Source organism: Octopus sinensis, linkage group LG27, assembly GCF_006345805.1.
Source record: "Octopus sinensis linkage group LG27, ASM634580v1, whole genome shotgun sequence".
Classification (NCBI taxonomy): domain Eukaryota; kingdom Metazoa; phylum Mollusca; class Cephalopoda; order Octopoda; family Octopodidae; genus Octopus; species Octopus sinensis.
The window spans coordinates 11,585,601-11,608,504 of record NC_043023.1 but is presented as its reverse complement, the minus strand read 5'-3'; the positions used below and the strand labels follow the sequence as shown (position 1 = coordinate 11,608,504).

The 22,904-nt window shown below is 36.4% G+C and overlaps 1 protein-coding gene and 1 pseudogene across 1 annotated transcript in view; one reads left to right on the top strand and one right to left on the bottom strand.

Moving 5' to 3' along the window:
- The window catches only part of LOC118768206 (zinc finger protein 239-like), a 113,136-nt gene that overhangs the window by 27,561 nt on the left and 62,671 nt on the right, over nucleotides 1–22,904 (bottom strand). The gene's annotated exons all lie outside the window — the stretch shown is intronic.
- On the top strand, nucleotides 7,404–21,401 carry LOC115225033 (annotated as a pseudogene).

Below are 22,904 nucleotides of genomic sequence, written 5' to 3'. Positions count from 1 at the left end.
ATCATTTACATTAATGACATTACTGACATCATCAAGCACAGCAACATAAAAATCTTTGCAGATGACTCCAAGCTACAGAAGGTCATAAATGAGGCGAGTGACCAGACATGCCTTCAGTCAGATCTACTGGCTGTTATCCAATGGGCAGAAAAAAACAATATGCTGCTGAACGAGGATAAATTTGAGCTAATCCACTTTGGAAAAGAGGATGCCCTGAAACTCCCATACTCCCTTCCTTCAGGTGAAACTCTCGCAGCGTCCAGCAACATCAGAGACTTGGGAGTAATTGTGGACAACAACGTAAGCTGGGCCACTCATATAAACACCAAAGTTGACATGGCCCGCAGAATGTTCCTGGATTCTCAGAACTTTCCAGTCGAGAGATATCCACACCATTATCCTTCTCTTCTCCACTTTTGCCCGACCCCACCTTGAATACTGTTGTCCACTGTGGTCTCCCCACACAATACAAGGTATCATAAAAGTTGAAGCACCTCAAAGGGCAATCACAAAAAAATAGATGGCATGACAGGCCTCGACTATTGGGGTCGGCTAGAAACGCTAAAACTCTATTCTCTCCAACGTCGTCGTGAGCGCTACATCATCTGCATGATGTGGAAAATATTCCATCAGCATTGCCCAAATGATGTTGGCATCACCTTTAAGGTACATCCAAGGCTTGGGCCCCGTGCCATCCGCCCAAAACAAAAATCGCACTCTCATCTCATAATAACAATACGGCACAATTATTTCACCTCAATTGGCCCCGCTCTCTTTAACATTACACCAAAACACATAAAACAGAAACTGACCCTATAGGGTTCAAGAAGTCTTTGGACAGATTCCTTCAAGAAATCCCGGATAAACCCCCTACACCCGGAATGTCTCTGTAAACAATAACTCTCTACTTGAGTGGGCCATAGTGCCCAAATTCTGACTTGAAAGACTTCACGAGGTGGTGCTATTAAGTTAGACATGGCCTGGGCCAATAATGGCCGAAACCTATCAAAGTATCAAAGTATCAAAGTAATATATATTATATATTATAATATATATAAATATATACACACAAGATGATATCTTGTCGTGAACGACAAATGTGGGTTCAGTAAAATAAAGCGTTAACCATGTTCTCTGGGCGCGAATGTCTCTCTTGATGCCCCCTGGTACCTTGCAAATCTTTTGGCAAATCAAACAAGTTGAGTGCTCACTTGGCTTGAGTGCTTCATGATCATTTACCACAAAACCACAATGACACGCGAGGTTTCTATTTAGTGGAGCAGTGTTTTGCCAGCGTACCTTTATGCTTGCACGAAGTTGATCCCGTTGTTGGAGCCAATTATTCTTAAACCTGACAAGAAGAAGGTCTAGTACAAGGTTCTGCGATCTGGTGCTTTGGTTTCCCAGGGAGAAAAGGGCATGTTGCATCGCTTCAGATTGTTTTTTAGTTTGCCTTTGAAGCGTAGGAGTGACCTTCCAACTGACCTTCCTTATAGGAATTGGCCTAAGAGAAGTTGCTTTGGAATACGTGAGAGATAACCTGACCACCTCAGCTGTATGGTGATGAGGATGACTCCAGGACCTGATATGCTGCATTTTGATAGTACCTCACTGTTATGAATATGGTCGCTCGGTTTTATGTTGGAGGTAGTACGCACGCATCGCATATGAAATGCGTCAAGCTGGTTAATGTGCTTTCGGTACAAAGTCCAAGATTCAGCAACATAAAGCAATGTTGTCAAGACAACCGTCTTACATTAACATTCACCATATACGATACCTTGTGGTTGTTTCATAGCTTGTGATTTCCCGATTCTGGAATCGATTTCTTGATCCATTTTTGCATCATTGGACACGATGGATCGAAGTAAAATCATTTGCTGCATCTAAAACTGAGACAACATCCTGTCCCTAACCCTAACCCTTACCCTAAATCTTAGCCTTTCGTGACAGGATGTTGTCTCAGTCTATTGAGGTGAAAACGATTTCTGCCGTAACATTTTCTGGTGGCGTTATATGAAAATGTCCCTGTTACATATTATATATTCGTTTAAGAAACAGATTGGGTTTATTTAGATTTCTGAAGAAAAAAAGATACCTTTGCCCCCAACCCTAACCCTAAAACAAATTGAAATGCAATAGATCGATACTAGGGTCATAATTATGGGTGGACACTAAAGAGGGAACGGTTTTGTTATCGAGCTCTGTTTACGAGTGACCCCCTCATTTGATGGTCACAGGGTATCTTTTTTCTCATAAAAATCAGGGACATTTTCATATGACGCCACCAGTAAATGTTACGGCAGAAATCGTTTTCACCTCAATAGACGTCTTTGATTGGTTGAAATTGCCGAAATGCAAGAAATTAAACAACAAATATGTTACAAACTACAGAATTTTCTCAAACAATTTTCTGAAAGGTAGAGGTGAAGTGTGTAGTAAACTTGTGTGGGTATACCAATGTTTCAACACCTCAAGGAACTCTGACCCCTGTAAACATTGACATTAAATGGCTGACAGTGTTCATGTTGTAATCTTTTCAATGTTGAATTACTATGTCACTTAACTATCCTCTTTCTCTTACTGTTTCTTTTTCTATTTCAGAATATCACATCATGTTGACATAAAAGGAATTACTTCGTTCAGATGTGCCTTTGATATTTTTATCAACTTTCATCAACTAAAGGAAGACGATATATTTATAAGGAGCCTTCATCTATACATCAACGTTTCTATATAAATATAATCTATGACAAACAACAGCAAAATATTTTTCTTGTCTTCACTGTCTGGAATGTAGAGGAGGTGATTGCTTTACAAGTTTGGATAACTTTACAAACGAGTTGACAAGCGCGTTCATACAGGAGAGAAGCCATATCATTGTGATATTTGTGGTAAATCATTTTCTGGAAGTAGTGACTTGATTAAACACAAACGTAGTCATACAGGAGAGAAGCCGTTCATTGTAATATCTGTGGTAAATCGTTTTCTCAAAATAGCAGTTTAACTAATCACAGACGTATTCATACAGGTGAAAGACCATATCATTGTGACATCTGTGGTGAGTCATTCTCTCAAAAACGCCACTTAGGTACACATGTGAATATTCATACACAAGTGTAACAGTATCTGTATCAAAATTTATTACAACAGGACAACAATTACTTCAATTTCATCAATGGCAATTTAATATTAACGAACCCCAACTTCAATATCATGTATGTATCTAAATATATCAACACAGAGATGACTTTGGTTTCTGAAGAGGATCGTGCTGGATTTTTGAGGAATTTGTCATAAGAGAATAAAGGAATGGGAATAAGGAATAAAAGTTTTAAGTGACATTGATTTTGTCTTTGTCGTGCTTTCTTCATCATCATCATCATCATCATCATCCTTTAACATTTTCTATGCAGGATTAGGTGGGAAAGTGTTACAAGGGCTGTCAAGCCAGAGTGCTGTTCCAGATTGCAGTTAGATTTGGCCTGGTTTCTTTGGCTGTATGCCCTTAAGATACATGGTGTGTTTTATAAATATGCCTGTTCATGTATCATAACAGCATGAAACTAGTGGTAGCTCTCTCGGTTATGTTTTTAATTTGATATGTGTGTGTTTCTGAACACAGTGACAGTCTGGTGACTAAAATAAGTGTATACAAATCTCGTATTTTGAGTGTATTCATGTCTGGGGCAGAAGCATGGACTCCCTTTTACAGAGAAATAAAAAAAAACTTGAAACTTTTCACATGTGCTGTTTGTGCAACAAAATAGCAAGATAAGACATCAAATGTCAAAACCTTAGAAATATGTGGTATGTCCAGCATCCAAAGCGTGTTGATGAGAATTCAGTGCAGATGGTTAGGACATGTTTTTCAAATGAAAAATGGCTGCATTAAAAAAAATTCTTCTTTATGGCCAAAAAATGGAGGGATATCATGGCAGAGGAAGACCTGTCCTTAGGTATAAGGATAAGCCGAAGCAATCAATAAAATCTCTAGAGTTTGATTTGACATGTTGGGAAAGTCATTGCCTGGATCCACTTCCATGGTGTAAAACTTCTGGCTGTAGACAAATGGTGTAAATCTGATTTAGGTGTATTTACACCATTTCTCTGCAAAGAAGAAATTTTCTCCATGACAAAACACAGTGAATGACCTGTGCATGAGTTCAAAACTGCCTCTGGCATATTTGACATTCTATTTATACACACCATGGGCCCCGTATTTTGTTTAAAATGTTAAGCATGAAGTCAGAGCTAGGGATAGTGCACCTGGTATTGCGAGTAGAAGGCTTCCAGAGTAGAAATTACCTCGTTTTAAGCTCTACAACAATGTCCAGTGAACTGGACTCTCCTACCTTTCACAAGAGATGACACAGGTGGCAGTTTCCCATATATTTGTACTTTGGTTGAATGATGCTTCCACGAGAGATTTTGAGCTCTCGTAAGGAGCTGAGTGTAGGTTCTATCCAACCGCCTCTCAAGCTTCTTTGATAACGTCCAGAAGTGCTGCAAAGTGTTTTTGGAATGGGAGCTATTAATGGAGAATAGTACAGCTTTTTGCACCATCATTCAATTGAATTTAAGGCTGAGAGGCAGTCTTTGAGCTTGTTCCACAGACAGCCATATTCCGGTACAAATAGGGACACCGCAACAGCTGGAGGAGGAAGGGGTTGCATCGGTACAGGCCATAGACAAAGTTGGGTGAAGCCCCCAAATGCGTGTGTGGGACATTCCCAATCACCGATAACAGACGAACTGCACGCCATAATTTCACTGCAGGCTAGCATTTAAGCTTCTCTGCGGAGAAGGGGCATCCATTTAGGCGGGAGAAGGATCTCACAATTTACATCAGTAGTTCTCAACTGGGGCACGCAAACACAGCCCCCTCAGGGTCCCATATAAGATTGAGTGGATTACACAACAAAATATTATGGGAAAGCATAATTGTATTTTAAAGGCCATCATAAAAGTTTTGCTTTCTTCTACTTTAGCCTCGGGCTGACCAAAGCCTTGTGAGTGGATTTGGTAGACAGAAACTAAAAGAAGCCCATTGTATATATGTATATATATAAGTTTGTGTGTGTGTGTTTGTCCCCCTAGCATTGCTCGACAACCGATGCTGGTGTGTTTATGTCCCCGTTACTTAGCGGTTCGGCAAAAGAGACCAATAGAATTAGTACTGGGCTTACAAAAGAATAAGTCCCGGGGTCGAGTTGCTCGATTAAAGGCGGTGCTCCAGCATGGACACAGTCAAATGACTGAAACAAGCAAAAGAGAAAGAGAGATGTTATGTTTTGCAAGAAACAGGTTTCTTTCTCCAACATTTTACACATTTTAGGGAACCTACATCTGCTAATTTGTGAAAAGCTAACGAGGAATTTTGAAAGTAAGCATGAAACTAGTTTTTAAACATCAAATGGCTATGGGTGTCCACCAGAATAGAATACTACTCAAAGGGGTCCGTAGGAAAGAAGTGGTTGAGTACCCCTGATTTCCATGACCAATAGTATTTGTATTCACAGTGTGTAGCTGATTGAAAAGCAAGGATCTTTTCGGTTTGACCAGCAGTCTTTTCTAGCGGTGTCATATGAAATTGTCACCCATAATTATGATCCTAGTATCGATCTATTGTATTATAATCTGTTTTAGGGTTAGGGGTGGGAGGAAGGGTATCTATTTTTTTCTTCAGAACTGTAAATAAACCCAATCTGTTTCTTAAACGAGGGATATATTCATACGGCACAGAATGTTCTTTTAAACCTCAATAGACGTCATTGATTGGTTGAAATTGAAGAAAAAATAACAACAAATATCTTACAAACTATAGAATTTTCTCAATAAAGCCAAGAGAAAAAGATGTTTTATAAGCACATTACCAGTATACGAAGTTTCAACGTGTTTAGTGACGTGGAAATTATTTTAAAAAACTGCCGTTCAAACCGAAAAGATCCTACGTGAGTACTCTTTGTAAAAAGGCGAAGTGGTTGACAGAATGGGACAAGTCAGTGAAGCCATATATTGGAGAATTAAAGGAATACAACCATATAAAGGGAAATAACTTCTACAACACTCAAAACCACGTGCTCCCTGTAAATTATTAATTAAGGTGCTTAATTACTGACCACCGACTCGCTCTTTATATCTGAATACGGTAAGTTGACAAAGATTTTCTTTAAGGCTGTAATGATAATAATAATAATGTAAATTATAGAATTATGTGACCCTCTCGATGTTACAGTAATTATTTGGAAGGCATAACAATAGGGAAATGTATTTGCTCGTCTTAAATAACTTCCGAAGTGAAATGTTAATTTGTTGTTTATGAAAACCTATTCTCAACTGTTACATGTGATATAAAGTAAATTAATTAGTAAGATGAGAGTATTGTGGTATAATTAATTAGTAAGATCAGAGTAATGTAGCATAATTAATTTGTAAAATGAGAGGACTATCATTTTACTATGGTTAATGTGATGAAGGCTGTCACATTAATAAACGTTGGCCTGTTGTTTATGAGGCACTGATTAATCGGTAAGTTGGCGTGGATTTCTTCTAAGGTTATAGTAATGATGATGATCGTTTCAAATTTTGCCAGTCGAATACATAGAACTCAGTATTTCCCGAAAGGGATGAAAGGCAAAGTCGACCTCGGCCGTATTTGAAGTGAGGACTTTCCGCTGAGGTCGACTTCGAGTTTCGTTCGTTTCGGGTGCATAAAATAATAATGGTGATGATGATGATATCAATTTTTAGTACTTTAAAGGCACCAAGCTGGCAGAAACGTTAGCACGCCGGGCGAAATGCTTAGCTGTATTTCGCCTCCCGTTACGTTCTGAGTTCAAATTCCGCCGAGGTCGACTTTGCCTTTCATCTTTTCTGGATCGAGAAATTAAGTACCAGTTGTGCACTGCGGTCGATATAATCGACTTAATCCGTTTGTCTGTCCTTGTTTGTGCCCTCTGTGTTTAGCCTCTTGTGGGCAGTAAAGAAATAAGGGTTAATATAGGGCGTTACGAAATAAGAAACGTTAGTACTGTATTTCGTCTGTATTTACGTTCTGAGTTCAAGTTCCGCCGGGGTCGACTTTGCCTTTCATAGTTTCATGGTCGATAAATTAAGTACCAGTTGTTGACTGGGGTCGATCTAATCGACTGGCTCTCGCCGCAAAAATTCCGGTTCTTGTGCCTAAAGTAAAAAGAATCTTTAGTATATGAGACACAATGTCTGTAATTTGGTGGTAGAGTGTAGGTCGATTCAATGGAACCCAGTGCTCTACTGCTTCTTCTTCTTCTTTACCTTACTGCTTCTTTTTCTATTTCAGAATATCACTTCATGTTGACATAAAAGAAATTTCTTCATTCAGATGTACCTCTGGTATTTTTATTGACTTTCATGGATCAAAGGAAGACCATATTTTTATAAGGCTATTCATCAATACTTCAACCTCTTTATATGAATAAAATCTTCATCAAACGATGGGAAAATATTTCTTCTGGACAATGCAATTAACAACAATATTTTTTTGCCTTCACCGTCTGGAATGTAGAGGAGATAATCAATTTACAGATTAATTGAGCGTTGATAACTTTTGAAATGAGTTAGCAGTTTACATCTTGTGTTTTAGATATTCAGTAAAATCACAGATGAAAGAATTGTTGCATTAAATTATTCTCTGAAAATAGTGACACAACTGAACACAACCATATTCATGGAAATGAAAAAAACACTATCATTGTGATATGTATAAAAAATTCTCTTGTAATGAATCAGTTTACTAAACGAAAAAACCCTGAAGTAAGAGAGCCATATCACTGTGATATCTGTGGTAAATCATTTGGTGAAGAAAGAGTCTTAGCTAAACACAAGTGCATTGATACAGGAGAGAAACCACATCACTGTGATGTCTGTGGTAAAACATTCCCTCAAAGGGGTTCTTTGACTTGTCACAAGCGTATTCATACTGGGGAAAAGCCATATCATTGTAATATCTGTGGTAAATCATTCTCTTGCAGTAGTAACTTCATTAGACACAAACATATTCATACAGGAGAGAAGCCATATCATTGTAACATTTGTGGTAAATCATTCTCCCGAAGTAGTTACTTGACTAGTCACAGACGTGTTCATACTGGGGAAAAACCTTACGAGTGTGATATCTGTGGTAAATCATTTTCCAGAACTGACACTGTGACTCGTCACAAACGTATTCATACAGGAGAAAAACCATACGTGTGTGATATCTGTGGTAAATCTTTTTCTCAAAGTGGTGACTTGCCTAAACATAAACGTACTCATACCGGAGAGAAGCCATATCATTGTAATATCTGTGGTAAGTCATTTTCTGGAAGTAGTGACTTGATTATACACATACGTATTCATACAGGAGAGAAGCCATATCATTGTGATATCTGTGGTAAATCATTTTCTGGAAGTAGTGACTTGATTAAACACAAGCGTATTCATACAGGAGAGATTAAACACAAACGTAATCATACAGGTGAGAAACCGTATCATTGTAATGTCTGTGGTAAATCATTCTCTTCAAATAGCTATTTGATTAGTCACACGCGTATTCATACTGGAGAAAAACCATATCAATGTGATATTTGTGGTAAATCATTTTCTCACAACATTACTTTGAATAATCACAGACGTATTCATACAGGAGAGAAGCCATATCTTTGTAATATCTGTGGTAAATCATTCTTTCAAAGTAGTAACTTGACTAGTCACAAATTTATTCATACTGGTGAAAAACCATATCAGTGTGATATTTGTGGTAAATCATTTTCTCACAACAAGACTTTAAATAATCACAGACGTATTCATACAGGAGAGAAGCCATATCTTTGTAATATTTGTGGTAAATCGTTTTCTCAAAATAGCAGTTTAACTAGTCACAGACGTATTCATACAGGAGAGAACCGTATCATTGTGATATCTGTGGTAAATCATTCACTGAAAACAGTCATTTGACTAAGCACAAGCGTGTTCATACGAGAGAAGCCATATCATTGTAATATCTGTGGTAAATCATTTTCTGGAAGTAGTGACTTGATTAAACACAAGCGTATTCATACAGGAGAGATTAAACACAAACATAGTCATTGTAATGTCTGTGGTAAATCATTCTCTTCAAATAGCTATTTGATTAGTCACACGCGTATTCATACTGGAGAAAAACCATATCAATGTGATATTTGTGGTAAATCATTTTCTCACAACATTACTTTGAATAATCACAGACGTATTCATACAGGAGAGAAGCCATATCGTTGTAATATCTGTGGTAAATCATTCTTTCAAAGTAGTAACTTGACTAGTCACAAATTTATTCATACTGGTGAAAAACCATATCAGTGTGATATTTGTGGTAAATCATTTTCTCACAACATTACTTTGAATAATCACAGACGTATTCATACAGGAGAGAAGCCATATCGTTGTAATATCTGTGGTAAATCATTCTTTCAAAGTAGTAACTTGACTAGTCACAAATTTATTCATACTGGTGAAAAACCATATCAGTGTGATATTTGTGGTAAATCATTTTCTCACAACAAGACTTTAAATAATCACAGACGTATTCATACAGGAGAGAAGCCATATCTTTGTAATATTTGTGGTAAATCGTTTTCTCAAAATAGCAGTTTAACTAGTCACAGACGTATTCATACAGGAGAGAAGCCGTATCATTGTGATATCTGTGGTAAATCATTCACTGAAAACAGTCATTTGACTAAGCACAAGCGTGTTCATACGGGAGAGAAGCCATATCATTGTAATATCTGTGGTAAATCATTTTCTGGAAGTAGTGACTTGATTAAACACAAGCGTATTCATACAGGAGAGATTAAACACAAACATAGTCATTGTAATGTCTGTGGTAAATCATTCTCTTCAAATAGCTATTTGATTAGTCACACGCGTATTCATACTGGAGAAAAACCATATCAATGTGATATTTGTGGTAAATCATTTTCTCACAACATTACTTTGAATAATCACAGACGTATTCATACAGGAGAGAAGCCATATCTTTGTAATATCTGTGGTAAATCATTCTTTCAAAGTAGTAACTTGACTAGTCACAATTTATTCATACTGGTGAAAAACCATATCAGTGTGATATTTGTGGTAAATCATTTTCTCACAACATTACTTTGAATAATCACAGACGTATTCATACAGGAGAGAAGCCATATCGTTGTAATATCTGTGGTAAATCATTCTTTCAAAGTAGTAACTTGACTAGTCACAAATTTATTCATACTGGTGAAAAACCATATCAGTGTGATATCTGTGGTAAATCGTTTTCTCAAAATAGCAGTTTAACTAGTCACAGACGTATTCATACAGGAGAGAAGCCATATCATTGTGATATCTGTGGTAAATCATTCACTGCAAACAGTCATTTGACTAATCACAAGCGTGTTCATACAGGAGAGAAGCCATATCATTGTGATGTCTGTGATAAATGTTTCTCTCAAAAAGGCCACTTAGGTACACATGTGAATATTCATACACAAGTGTAACTGTATCTGTATCAAAATTTATTACAACTGGACAACAATTATGAATATTTTGTCTGTTAAACGACTGGATTTATTCCTATTCAAGTTTGAACTCATCAACTTTAATTTCATCATTAGCGATTTGATATTAATGAATCACAACTTAAATATCAGTTATATATCTAAATATATCAAGACAGCGGTCACTTTGATTTCTGAAGATGATTGTGTTGGATTTTTGAGGAATTTGTTATGAGAGAATAAAGGAATGGGAATAAGGAATAAAAGTTTTAAGTGACATTAATTTTGTCTTTGTTGTGCTTTCTTCATTATCATCATCATCCTTTAATGTTTTCTATGCAGGATCAGGTGGGAAAGTCTTACAAGGGCTGTCAAGCCAGAGTGCTGTTCCAGATTGCAGTCAGATTTGGCTTGCTTTCTTTGCTGTGTTTCTGAACACAGTGACAGTCTGGTGACTAAAATAAGTGTATACAAATCTCGTATTTTGAGTGTATTCATGTCTGGGGCAGAAGCATGGACTCCCTTTTACAGAGAAATAAAAAAAAACTTGAAACTTTCCTCATGTGCTGTTTGTGCAACAAAATAGCAAGATAAGACATCAAATGTCAAAATCTTAGAAATATGTGGTATGTCCAGCATCCAAAGCGTGTTGATGAGAATTCAGTGCAGATGGTTAGGACATGTTTTTCAAATGAAAAATGGCTGCATTAAAAAAAATTCTTCACGGCCAAAAAATGGATGGATATCATGGCAGAGGAAGACCTGTCCTTAAGTATAAGGATTAGCTGAAGCAATCAGTAAAATCTCTAGAGTTTGATTTGACATGTTGGGAAAGTCATTGCCTGGATCCACTTCCATGGTGTAAAATTTCTGGCTGTAGACAAATGGTGTAAATCTGATTTAGGTGTATTTACACCATTTCTTTACAACAAGAAATTTTCTCTATGACAAAACATGGTGAATAAGTTTGAATCTGGCACTGACATTCTTAGAATGGTAATAACATTTTACTTTTAAACATCACTGCTTAGTTCTCCTACCTTGTTTAAAAAGTAAAACACCAAGGGAGGGCCAGGGATTGTGCACCTGTGTATCCACAATATATACTGACATATACATCTCTATATATATATAAAACTGAGAATGTGTGTGGGTGTCTGTCTGTGTGTTTCCTTAAAACTTGAGAACTACACAACCGATTTCATTCAAATTTTACACATGCCTTATTTAGGATCCAGGGAGAGTCATTGGCAGAAAATTTTTTTAACTTTTTGCCTAGGGCGAGCCCACAGCAATATCATATCTTCTCCACTACAATTCCCTAAAACTTGAGATCTACACAACCAATTTCATTCAAATTTTACACTTGCCTTACTTAGGGTCCATGTAGTTTCATGGGTAAAAGAAATGTTCAACTTCTTGCCTAGGGCAAGCCCATAGCAATATCATATCTTCTCCACTATTTCAGTATTACGTGTTAAACTTTACACATATATACATGCACTAGCACTATGACCCGACAACGACGGGTCATAATGCTAGTTTTTACTAAAGTAAATACAGATTTCTCCTTCCAGTTATGCATACATCTATAAATACCTCACTGAATCCACAATGTGTCATCAAAGTCAAACTGGACTACATTCACTGCATGCATTCCACTTGGATTACAGACTTGAAATCCGAACGAATGGAATTTTCCAAGTTAGGCAAAGAATAATTAACAACAAAGATGGGCTTTAGTCCAGTACTGCTGTTTCTGACATATTCTTTACTGATTAACAAAAGTGTAACATCCTGCAAAAGAGCCGTTTTAATCAGGTGAATAAAGGTAAGAATTAGAAATCAGAACTTCCCAAGAAACTGATGACTCAACTGACCTGATTCCGCCAGGAGAGTGACTAGGTTCTGCCTTACTAAGTTTATATTAACCCTTTTGTTGCCAACCTGGCTGAAACGGGCTCTGGCAATGAGTACAAATGTCTTGTTTTCACAAGTTTTGAATTGAAATCTTCCACCAAACCTTAGTCACAATTTGTGTTCCTATCACTAGCTTAATGATAACAAAGTTATTTTACTAAATTTTTGTTATATTTATAATTAATTGAAAGAAACACAACACAGGTAGAGAATGGGGCAGATGGAGAGAGAAATGAAAGGGAAGCAGTGATATTTGAGCTCATAAAGGGCTGTAGGGTAAAACAAAGGGTTGAAAAGTTGGATTAGCAAGAGGTTATCCATTGATGCGACACACTCTTGGGGAAAGGTACACCTTGCAATGGTGGATTGTGGGCCAGGGTGGATGGCGTCATGGAGAGAAATCAGGGTGGTAATGCTGCGGAAGGGCTGCAATCAGTGTGTTTGGAATGGGGGCTTGTAGATGAGCTATTAATGGACAATAGTACAGCTTTTTGCACCATTGTTCAATTGAATTTAAGGCTGAGAAACAACGAATCTACCGCACGGAGGCAGTCTTCGAGTTTGTTCCACAGACAGCCATATTCCGGTACGAATGGGGACACTGCAGCAGCTGGAGTTGGAAGGGGTTACATGGTACAGGCCATAGACAAAGTTGGGTGAAGCCCCCAAATGCGTGTGTGGGACATTCCCAATCACCGATAACAGATGAACTGCACACAGAAATGTCGCTGTGGGTAGCTATTAAGTTGGTCTGCAGAGAAGGGCCATCCGGTTAGGTAGGAGAAGGATCTGACAATTTATATCAGTGATTCTCAACTCAGGTCCACACAGCCCCCTCAGGGTCCTATATAAGATTGAGTGGGATTACGCAACAAAATATTATGGAAAACCATAATAATATTTTAAGGGCATTTGAACAAACTTTGCTTTACGAACGTAACTGATATGTACTATGTCATAAATAACAGGGACAATTTCATATGACACTAGAAATAATTGTTGTTGACAACTAACCGGACAAATTGGATTCACCTCAATAGACGTCATTGATTGGTTGAAATTGCCGAAATGCAAGAAATTAAACAACAAATAGCTTACAAACTATAGAATTTTTTCTCAATAAAGCCAAGAGAAAAAGATGTTTTATAAATACATTCTACCAGTATACGAAGTTTAAAAGTGTTAAGTTACAAAGAAACTATTTTAAAAATCTGCCGTTCAAACCGAAAAGATCCTACGTGAGTACTCTTTGTTAAAATAATCTGGTGTAATTTTGCGAAGTGGTTGTCAGAAAAACACTGAAACGAAATCACCAGTCAGTGGAGCCATCTATTGGAGAATTAAAGAAATACAATCATATAAAGGGAAGTAACTGCTACCAAACTTGTTTTACAAGCTCCAAGTTAAACATTAATTAAGGTGCTTAATTAGCAATCACTGACTCGTTGTTCATATCTGAATACGGTATGTTGAGAAATATTTACTTGAAGGCTATAATGGTGATAATAATGCAAATAATAGAATTATGTGACCCTCTTGATGTTATAGTATTTATTACGAATCGAAAACATTTGGAAAATATTTCGTTTTTGGATTTGGTTTGCAAGATTCTTTATATGAGTTCGTGTATTGAAGCATATTCTGTCGTATCTGGGGAGAGTCATTCTCTTTTGGTGCCTTATAATTTAACACACTCACCGGTAAAATTTCTACTTATTTCTTATTTTTATTGTCCTAAAATTTTCGTTGCGTCTTGCAACCTTTTCAATAGTTTTCAGTTTGGAGATATAGAGATAAGTGGCTGATAATAGGTTTTAGAGTTTTGTCGTGGGGGTAAGGGTCGTAAATCACTTCCTCGTTTCGGCGGGGGAGGTTGAAATTTGATATCGTTGTGATGAGTGGTCAGTCTACACCTATCCACCACTACAGGTTTATAGCTTTAAGTTTATAGTGTGTGTGTGTGTGTGCGTGCATTTACACACACACACACACATACATACAACGAACTAACTGTTACTTTCTCAGATGCAGCACGGATCTTTGTCAGTTAACAGGTCGCGAGTCTTAAAGCAACGAAAATATTTTGACAAATTAAACTTAAATGTTGAAGTGAATCGAAGTGCCAAGAGAAAAAGATATTTTACGTAACACATTCTACCAGTATACGAAGTTTAAAAGTGTTTATTTAAAAAGAAATTATTTTTTAAATCTGGCGGTCAAAGTGAAAAGGTCCCAGGCTTCTTTTTGAGCTCCCTATAAAAATTCAGCTTTTCTGGTGAAAATTTGAAAACTCTTCAAGATGAAGATGTTCACAGAATGGGACAGTAGAGTCATCTGTTGGAGAATAAAAGAAATACAACCACATAAAGGGAAACTTTTACAACACTCCAAACCGAGTGGTCCTTGTAAATTATTAATTAAGGTGCTTAATTACTGATCACTGATTCGTTGTTTATATCTGAATACGGTAAGTCGACAAAGATTTATTTTAAGATTGTAAAGGTGATAATACTACTACTACTAATAATAATAATGTAATAATAGGATTATGTGAACCTCTTGATCGTAAAGTAATTATTTCGAATCGGAAAATTAACAAAATTAGGAAAATTATATTTGCTCGTCTTAATTAATAACTTCCAAACTGAAATGTTGATCTGTTGTTTAGGAAAGCCTACGATCGACTGTTACATGTGATATAAAGGAAATTAACGGGTAAAATGGAAGTAATATGGCATATTTAATTAGTAAAATTCGAGGAAGAATACCACATTAATTAATGCTGTCCTGTTGTTTATGAGGCATTGATAATAAGATTTACTTTAATGTTATATTAATAATAGTGATGATGATGATGGTTTCAAATTTTGGCCCAAGGCCAGCAATCTTTCATGCGAGTGAGGGGAGTAGAATATTTGGAACTTAGTATTTCCCGAAAGGGATGAAGGCAAAGTCGACCTCGGCCGTATTTAAACTCAGGACTTTCCGCCGAAGTCGACATTTCACTTAAATTCGTTTCCGAGTCCATAAATAATAATGAAGATAATGATAAGGGCCTGTAATTTGGAGGGGAGACGTAATTCTATTGCTTGGACCCTAGTTCTTTTTATTGACCTCGAAAGGATGACAGGCAAAGTGAACCTCGGTGGAATTTGAACTTTCAGAGTAAAGACGGAAGAGTGTTACATATGATATGAAGTAAATTGATAAAAGATTTGGTAGATTAACGGTAATTCAGAATTGGTATAGTAGAGGCTATAGTAGAAGACACTTGCCCAAGGTGCCACGCAGTGGGACTGAACCTGGAACCATGTGGTTGGCAAGCGAGCTACTTACCACACAGCCACTCCTACGCCTGATTACAAAATGGAATAGAGGTGCAGTGATCTTTAGATGAGGAGGAGGGGGTCGTAGTTGAATAATAATGACCAGAAAGGAGAAGGGTTGGCGACAGGAAATGACCCTAACTGGGACATGATGTCACAGGTTAAAGACGGCGTCTTTCTCCAGGGTCTGCGACGGGATGAAGTTGTGTGGTGGAAACGGTCATAGGGTAGAATATACAAGTACACTTTCTTAAAATAATCTGGTGAGAATTTTAAAAGAACTTGAAGATGAAGTTATTGACAGAATGGGACAAAGTAAAAAGAAAAACCGGAACGAATGCAACAAGTCAGTAGCGCTCTCTATTGGAGAATTAAGGAAATACAATTATATCAGGGGAAACAACTTCTACACCACATTAACCTCGTGGCCAAAAAAGCTAATTAATGTGCTTAATTAGCGATCACTGAGTCGCTGTTTATTTGTGAATTCGGTAAGTGGACAAAGATTTACTTTAAGGCTGTAATAGTGTTGATAATTCTACTAATAATAAGGTAAATAATAGAATTCTGTGAACCTCTCGATGTTACAGTAATTATTTTTCTAAGCGGGAACCTGACAACAATTAGGAAAATATATTTGTTCGTCTTAATTAATAATTTCCAAACTGAAAGGTTGATCTGTTATTTATGAAAACCTATGATCGACTGTTACATGTGATATAAAGTAAATTAGTTAGTAAAAATGAATGTAGCGTGGCATAATTAATTAGTAAAATGAGAAGAAACCGATTGAAGAATACCACATTAATTAACGTTGTCCCGTTGTTAATGAGGCATTGATAAAACGGTAAGTGGCATAGTTTCGGTTGTAGTAGCACAGATTTCCGTCGATTTCCGTAAAAAACTTTTATTTTTTTACATAAGTAATGAGAGCGAAAGAGACTTAAGAGGAAGCGATTTTACGACGAGAAGGTTTCACTTTGAAGTCGGCCTGTGTGTGTTTGATGGGGTGTGGGAGACAGACAGTATGTTGTGTAAGTGAAGTGCTTCTGTTAGTGTGTGCGAAGAGACAGACATACATATACACATACACCGAGTAAAAAATTACGATGAATCGGCCATACATACATACATACACACACACACATACATAGATACATACACACACACACACATACATACATACACACACACATACTTACACACACACACACACACACATAGATACATACACACACACACATACATGCAGACATACATATACACATACACCGAGTAAAAAATTACACTGAATCGACCATACATACATACATACATACACATACACACATACATAGATACATACACACACACACATACATGCAGACATACATATACACATACACCGAGTAAAAAATTACGATGAATCGGCCATAAATACATACATACACACACACATACTTACACACACACACATACATAGATACATACACACACACACACACACATACATGCATACATACATACATATACACATACACTGAGTAAAAAATCAGTTATCTCTCTCTTTCACACATTACTCTCTCTGTCTCTTCGCACACACTAACAGAAGCACTTCACTTACACAACATACTGTCTGTCTCCCACACCCCATCAAACACACACAGGCCGATTTCAAAGAGAAACCTTCTCGTCATAAAATCGCTTCCTCTTAGTCTCTTTCGCTCTCATTACTTATGTAAAAAAATAAAAGTTTTTTACGGAAATCGACGGAAATCTGTGCTACGACATGCGAAACTTCGCCCGGTAAGTTGATAAAGATTTACTTTAAGGCTGTAATGATAATAATAATAATGTAAATAATAGAATTATGTGAACCTCTCAATGTTACAGTAATTATTTTTCCAAGCGGGAACCTAACAAAATTAGGAAAATATATTTCTTCGACTTAATTAATAACTTCCAAACTGAAATGTTGATTTGTTGTTTATAAAATACAATGACCGACTGTTACATGTGATAGAACTGAAATTAATTGGTAAAGTGAGAATAAAACAGCGTAATTAATTAGTAGAATGTGAGGAGTCCGATTGAAGAATTCCACATTAATATATGTTATCCTATTGTTTATGAGGCATTGATAAAACGGTAAGTTGATAAAGATTTACTCTAATGTTATATTAATAATAGTAATGATGATGATGATTTCAAAACTGGCCCAGGGTCAGCAATCTTTAATACGAGCGATTAGTCGATTGCATGGGTCCCGGTTTTTTCCCCGGAAGAGATGAAAGACAAAGTCGATCTCATCCGTATTTGAACTCAGGACTTTCCGCCGAGGTCGGCTTTGTATTTCATTCCATTCCGTGTAAAGAAAATAATGATGATGATAATAGTGCCCTACACATCATTAGAATCTTTTCACTTTGACCGACAGATTTTTAAAATAATTTCTATGTAACTAAAAATAAATTAATCTTCATATACTGGTAGAATGTGTTTATAAAACATCTTCTCTCGGCTTTCTTGAGAAAATTCTGTAGTTTGAAACATATTTGTTGTTTAATCTCTGCCATTTCGGCAATTTCAACCAATCTATGACGTCTATTGAGGTGAAAACGATTTCTGGCTGCGTTATATGAAAATGTCCCTGTTACATATTATATATTCGTTTAAGAAACAGATTGGGTTTATTTACATTTCTGAAGAAAAAAAGATACCCTTCCCCCCAACCCTAACCCTAAAACAGATTCAAATGCAATAGATCGATACTAGTGTCATAATTATGGGTGGACACTAAAGAGGGAACGGTTTTGTTATCCAGCTCTGTTTACGAGTGACCCCTCAGTTTATGGCCACAGGGTATCTTTTCTCATAAAACTCAGGGATATTTTCACATGACGCCGCCGGTAAATGTTACGGCAGAAATCGTTTTCATCTCAATAGACGTCTTTGATTGGTTGAAATTGCCGAAATGCAAGAAATCAAACAACAAATATGTTACAAACGACAGAATTTTCTCAAGAAAGCCAAGAGAAAAAGATGTTTTATAAGCACATTCTACCAGTATACGAAGCTTAAAATTTTTTAGTGACATAGAAATTATTTTTAAAAACTGCCGATCAAAGCGAAAAGATCCTAATGATGTGTAGGGCACTGCCCATGGGCTCATCATAGACATCATGACAGAAAAGGGAATTCCGGTCGGGCTACATGAAGTCTTAAATCAAACATTTTTCTGAATGGTTGTAAAGGTGAAGTGTGTAGTAAACTTGTGTGGGTATACCAATGTTTCAACGCCTCAATGAACTCTGACCCCTGTAAACATTGACATTAAATGACTGACAGTGTTCATGTTGTAATATTTACAATGTTGAATTACTATGTCACTTAACTATCCTCTTTATCTTACTGTTTCTTTTTCTATTTCAGAATATCACATCATGTTGACATAAAAGAAATTACTCCGTTCAGATGTGCCTTTGATGTTTTTATCAACTTTCATCAACTAAAGGAAGACGATATATTTATAAGGAGCCTTCATCTATACATCAACGTTTCTATATAAATATAATCTATGACAAACAACAGCGAAATATTTTTCTTGTCTTCACTGTCTGGAATGTAGAGGAGGTGATTGCTTTACAAGTTTGGATAACTTTACAAACGAGTTGACAGTTTTCACCTGTTGATTTAGGTTTTAAGATCACAGATGAAAGAAAAATAGCATTAAATTATTCCCTGAAAATCGTGATGCAAATGGACACAAACATATTCATAGAAAGGAAAAAAACAATATTATTGTGATATATATGACAAATTATCCTGTCATAATGAATAATTTAACTGAACCTAAAAACTCTGATACAAGAGAGAAACCATATCGTTGTGATATCTGTGGTAAATCATTCTCTCGAAAAAGTTACTTGACCATTCACAAACGTATTCATACAGGAGAGAAGCCATATCACTGTGATATCTGTGGTGAATCATTTTCTGATAATAGCAATTTAACTCAACATAAACGTATTCATACTGGGGAGAAACCATATCACTGTGATATTTGTGGTAAATCATTCTCTTGGAGAAGTTACTTGACTGTCCATAAACGTATTCATACAGGAGAGAAGCCATATCGTTGTAATATCTGTGGGAAATCATTTTCTTATAATAGTGACCTGACTGTCCATAAACGTATTCATACTGGGGAAAAACCATATCATTGTGATATCTGTGGTAAATCATTCTCTTGTAATAGTGCCTTGACTAAACATAAACGTATTCATACTGGAGAGAAGCCACATCGTTGTAATATCTGTGGTAAATCATTTTCTTGTAATAGTGACTTGACTGTCCATAAACGTGTTCATACAGGAGAGAAGCCATATCATTATGACGTCTGTGGTAAATCCTTCATTGAAAGTGATAACTGCAATAAACACAAGCGCCTTCATCTTGGGGAAAAACCATATCGTTGTGATATCTGTGGGAAATCATTTTCTTATAATTGTGACTTGACTGTCCATAAACGTATTCATACTGGGGAAAAACCATATCATTGTGATATCTGTGGCAAATCATTTTCATGTAATAGTGACTTGACTAAACATAAACGTATTCATACAGGAGAGAAGCCATATTGTTGTGATATCTGTGGTAAATCATTCTCTCGAAGAAGTCTCTTGACTATCCATAAACGTATTCATACAGGAGAGAAGCCATATCGTTGTGATATCTGTGGCAAATCATTTTCATGTAATAGTGACTTGACTGTCCATAAACGTATTCATACAGGAGAGAAGCCATATAGTTGTGATGTCTGTGGTAAATCATTTGCTGATAATAGCACTTTATCTCGACATAAGCGTATTCATACACGATAGAAACCATATCATTGTGACATCTGTGGTAAATCATTCTCATACAATGGTGACTTGATTAATTATTTGCCTATTCATACTGGGGAAGAACAATATCATTGTGATATCTGTGGTAAATCATTCTCTCAAAAACGCCATTTAAGTACACATGTGAGTATTCACACAAAAGTGCAACCATTCAGTATTAATCTTTATTACAACAATTATGGCTATTTTTTTTCTGCTGAAAGACAGGGCTATTTTTATCTCTTCAAATATGATGTTATCGACTTCATTTTCAATAATGTCAACATCAAATTCATGAATGTCATGTATATATATGGAAGTATATCAACAATGTCTTTGATTTCTGAAGATGATTGCTCTGGATTTTTGAGCAATTTGTTTTGAGAGAATAAAGAAAAGGGAATAACGAATAAAAGGTTACACTGAAGTTGATTTTGTCTATGTGTTTTCATCATTGTCTCTGTTATCATCATTATCATTTAGTGAAATTTTTATTTTTTTACTGGCATGCGTGGCACAGTGTGACATGAGCTAGCAAACCATAATGCTGCACTAGGTTCCTGTCTGATTTGCTTGGGTTTCTTTGGGTGTATTCTCCTAATGCTAACTTGTTCACAGTTTATGCTGTGTGCTTCAAATATATATGTACGTATGCACACACACACACACACACACATATATATGTGTGTGTATACATATATATATATATCATCATCATCCTATGAAAAAAATATATATTTCCATTGATTCCGAGGTGGGGGCGTCCGCACCACTTTTTCCAAGCAAAAATAAGGAGTTTGCAGCACATTCCGTGCAAAAAATTTGAGTTTTTTTGTTTGTCTTTATGAAAATCTTGTGGGTGAAATTATCAAAATTTACCCGAAATTCTTCTGGACTCCAACTTCTCCGAAAAAAATTGTGACAACAAATTCGTATGTAATCGTAATCTAAACCATCTAAAAAGTATTATCATCGTAATCTACCTCATCAGAAATGTAGTCATGGAAAACTTTTAATTACCGTTAATCTACCAAATCATCATCATCATTTAACGTCCACTTTCCATGCTAGCATGGGTTGGACGATTTGACTGAGGTCTGGCAAACCAGACTCCAATCTGATCTGGCAGAGTTTCTACAGCTGGATGCCCTTCCTAATGCCAACCAGCTGTAGAAACTCTGCCAGATCAGATTGGAGTCTGGTTCGCCAGACCTCAGTCGAATATACATATATATATATGTACAAATGATAAGAAAACAAAGAAAATTGTTTAACACATTGTGGCTGGGCAGTAAAAACAATTCCTCTGGTACTGAAATTCGTGTGATGGGTGAAAAGTTATTTGACCAGCGACTTCGGAAAATGGGAGAAACTATTAAATAGATAACTTGACATTTGCTCAGGAATTAAACAATGAAGATATTTATGTTTGTGGTGGCGAAGTTGTGTGATTTGAAGTAGAGTAGCCTAAATCGCCTCCCGCCAAGCAGACCAACTTCGTGGCCGTAGAGTGTGTAGGCAAGGGAAGAAACCACACAAACATGTTCATACAGGAGAGAAGCCATATCACTGTAATATTTGTGGTTGGTCATTCTCTAAAAGGAGTACCTTGACTACACACACATTCACACATACAGGAGAGAAGCCATTTCATTGTGATATTTGTGATAAATCTTTCACTAGAAATACTTATTTGACTGATCACAAGCGTATTCATACTGAGGAATACCCATATCAGTGTGATATTTGTGGTAAATCATTTTCTCACGACAATACTTTAAATAATCACAAACGTATTCATACTGGTGAGAAGCCATATCATTGTAATATCTGTGGTAAATCATTCTCCCAAAATGTGGGCTTGTCTAAACACAAACGTACCCATACAGTCAAGAAGCCACATGATTGTGATATCTGGTGAATTATTCTGTAGCAATAGTAACAAACCTATTCATACTGGGGGAAAAACCATATCAGTGTCATATCTGTGGTTAACCATTCTCTGCAAAAGGCCTCTTATGTACACATGTGAGTATTCATACACAAGTGTAACCGTATCGATATCAAAATTTATTGAAACATGACAACAATTATGAATATTTTGTCTGCTAAAAGACAGGGTTTATCCCTCTTCAAGCTTGACATTATCAACTTCAGTTTCTTGGATGTCAACATGAAATTCATGAATCACAACTTCAATATCATTTATATATCTAAATATATCAACACAGAGATGACTTTGGTTTCTGAAGATGATT